Source organism: Cyprinodon variegatus, unplaced genomic scaffold (assembly GCF_000732505.1).
Source record: "Cyprinodon variegatus isolate N-32 unplaced genomic scaffold, C_variegatus-1.0 Scaffold1033, whole genome shotgun sequence".
Taxonomy (NCBI): Eukaryota; Metazoa; Chordata; class Actinopteri; order Cyprinodontiformes; family Cyprinodontidae; genus Cyprinodon; species Cyprinodon variegatus.
The window spans coordinates 240,040-243,873 of NW_015151486.1; positions in this window are offsets into that span (position 1 = coordinate 240,040).

The following is a 3,834-nucleotide window of genomic DNA, read 5'->3' on the forward strand; positions in this document are numbered from 1 at the left end:
CTCACTACACTGGACAAGTAGCTTGCCCAACACTGTCTATAGTTATGCTGTTATAGGCTTAGACTGCTGGAGGACATAGGGACCCCTTTTTCCTCATGCTGCTTCATTCTATCTCTATTCTCCCACTCTGCAGTATTTGTTAGTTCAATCTCTAACATTATTCTCTCTTCTTTTTCTCATAGTAGCTTCATCCGGTCTGCTCCTGTTGGCTGTGATACCATCCTGAGGAGAAATATTAGCTGTGCTGCTGCCATCAACACCTTTGTTTATAGATTTTTGAGCTCGGTTTATTTTTCAATTTAATCCTTTTTCTCTGACTGTGACTGTCTGGATGTGCTCTCTTCATCCTCTAACATGGGAGCTGGCTGGTGTGTTTCCTGTAATGGGCCACATTTTAGAGTTGCCTTTTGTGTTTCTGCTTCTTTCTGTATCTCTGCTTTTGTCTCCTTGAACCCCAGTTGAGCCTGGTTCTGCTGGAGGTTTCTTCCTGTTTAAAAGGGGGTTTTCATCTCCACTGTCGCTACATGCATGCTCAGCGCTAAGGCTTGTATAGTCAACAAGTCAATGCAATCATCTGATTTTCCTTAGAAAGTTGTGGACCAATATGTCCAAGTTATATGTATAAATAAATGTAATTAAATTTAATAAATCTTTTATAATTGCAGCTTTTGTATGTGTGTCTCTCCAGGTTGAACTTTTTTTTTGGGGGGGTGGGGGGTGGGGGGGGTAAACATGGAGGTAGTGAGGGGTGGACAACAAAAAGAAGAACCTTTATTAAATGCAGTACACAAGACTTTTTGCTTTTTAATATTTAACAGAAATTCACAGGTTTAAAATATACCTTTGAACATAAACTAATCAAGAGAAATCCTTGTTGACAAACAAAAGTACTTTATTTACACTTCAAAAATAGATATTGGCAATAATTGCTGGCCGGTAGAGCAAGCTAGGGCTCTACTCTAACAAAGATAACATAATTAACTTGGAATTAGCAGAATTTATTTAACATGATGATCTGAAGGGGCCTTGATTTTCTCAATTGTTCCAATGAATTTGATTCAAATATTTTGTTCTGGAAAATGTTGTTGTCGGAAAATTTTTATCTCTCTTTTTAATTATATATTAATTTATCCTATCTACTCACTATAAAAAGTTTTCACTCAGTCTGTTTCTCTCTCAAGGCCACACAATTCTCTGCAGGATGGTGTCTGTAGACCAGGCATAGCTTCTTCCCATAACAAACTAGATTCTTTCTCAAGGTTTATTAATAGCACTTTACTGTTAACCAAAGTGTGTGTAATTTGTTTTGACTTTGATTACTTTTGCAGTGTTCTAAGTAAGGGGGGACGAACCTTGCTCTAGCAGAACAGAGCAGAATGCTGTGCCATAAGGGCTTCATGATGACTGTTCTCTCTTTGCATAGATATAAATAAATGTGCCGACTGAGTGAAATCCATCCATCTCCATTTATTTAACTAGGATGAATAGTTGAATACATTTTCCCACACCAAAATGGCGCGGTCAAAAAACAAGACTCCCCCACACAGATTTTCTCAGAACACAGAGAGTCACAAAAGTCACAGGCCACACCGAGAAAAAACACTCCCACACCCAAAACACCCCGTAAAAAGGTAAAGGAAGGAAGAACTCCGGCAACCAAGGCCCCGCAAGGCAACAAGAGGATCAAAACGAAACCATTTTTTGAGACGGTGAGATTAATCTTTTGTCGACACAGTTTAAATTAAATTTCAAAAACTAAATTACAAAACAACAGGTTGTTTACAGATTTAAAGATAATTAGAAATCAAATACTGGAAAATTAGTTCAAACAAAGTACTCTTCTTCTCCATAAAATAATCAAATAAATAAATGTAATCAATAAAAACTAAATAAATATATAACTAAACTAAAGATTAATAATTTCAAAAGCATTACCATTAGTATAATACTAAAGAATATACATACAAAATAAAAGCTAACTTTTCTTTTTGGGGAGACGAAAGGCAATTCAGGTTTTTTTCCACCTGTGAACCAAAAGACCTCGCATAGGAACCTGAGGCTCTCTCTAAGCACTGAGAGGAAGGTTGTAGGTGCCACCAAAAGGTACTTAATTTTACTGAGACGTCGGTAATCTAGAGTGGGATCCCCCCGGTTATCCAGGTCGGCACCAGAGGAATGGTGTGTATCAGGCAGAGTTAAAGTACCTGTAGATAATGGGAAAGGTTTTGCAGTTTTTGGGCAGTAGAACAAAGGCAAGGTTCCAGGAAATTGTCAACTGCCCAAGAAGAAATTTTTTGATTTAATGTTGCAATAGAAAAATGTTGAAGATAAGATAAACCAATATGATGAGAAGTTAAAGGCTAAAAAGAAGGTAAGGTAAGAAGATTTACAGATTTTGAAAAATAAAAAAAACAAGCAAAAAAACAAAAAAAACAACAACAAACGAAAAACAGTTTAAAATGATGGATGGATGAGAGGAGATTTCAAAGAAACTCTTAGCTCCAGAGAGAAATGGGTTAAAATAAGAAGTCAAAAAGGCAGTGTTTAAACCTGATACTAAACATATTTTCAATGTATTAGATATTAAACATACACTATACTAAGTAATGATAATTAATTTTAATTTCAATGGTGCTTTTAAAGAAACAAAACTCTAGAATTTTTAGAGAAAATTAATAACTCATAGCTAAAAAAAACTATTAAATTATTATAGAAAAAAGTAAGTAGGGCATGAAGTAAGGTGAAAATAAAAGTTTAAAACTGAAAAAAACTTGTAAAATGGAGGAATTGACCTTAAATTAAATTACAAAAAAACCCAAAAGTATGTTGTGAAAAGTATGTTGTGAAAAAGGCAAAAGTATGTTGATGAGAAAAGCAAAGATATGGTAACGAGAAAAGTATGTGACGAGAGGGGAAAGGTGACTTAAAGTGACTGAAGGATGAAGTGGGGCGACTGACGAGACGACATTCCTCTCCTGAAAAGGCTTCTTCTTTTATATGGTAAAGATGAACAACTTTATATTATTATTTCTATTATTATTATTCATTTGAAACATTGAAACTCTTCCTTAAACTGCCCTTTAAACATGGACTCCCTGAACGGAGCCACTCGTTGTGGAATTCAGACCTGGAAGAGTTCTTCCCACGTTATGGAGGGGAACAGATTATTTCAGTCAACTGAATCATCCATTCTCGCCTCTCCTCCTCCCACATCTTTGGGAAATAAAGAGCAACTGTTTTCAATTTCTCTAAAATTGATATGTGTGATATGTTATACTAGAAATTTCCTTAATTCAGTAATATTTCAGATTTTACATTAGAAGGGGATTAACCAGAAATTCTAATTTGTGTGCCCTGCCATCAGCCAGTTTCCATCCTCTTATAACAGCAATGAAAAATAAAAAATACACTACATGTTGGAAATCTGTTTGGTGACTGACGTTTATTTCTGTCAGGCTGAAGGGACAAAAGTTGGAGAAATACCGATTCTCTTCGCATTTAAAAAAGCAACACAAAACAGCTTAAGAAGACCTCGTTAATGTATTTACTTTACAAATTTGTAAAAATAGCAACCGATTAAACTGTATGTTACAAAGTTGACACGAGCTGTTTTCACCGAAAAATGATCAGGAGCGCCTTGAAAATGGTCAGATCCGCCTCTCTGTCTGCAATGCACGCTCCTGACACAGGGGGAACAGATTTTCACAGGGAAACAGAATTTCGCACAAGACCGGCATCATTCAGTTTGCTTTTCAGAGACCTCAAGCTGATGTGTACACCATGTAAACATGACATCATGTCTACGATTACAGCGTACGAGAGACCCTCATTAAA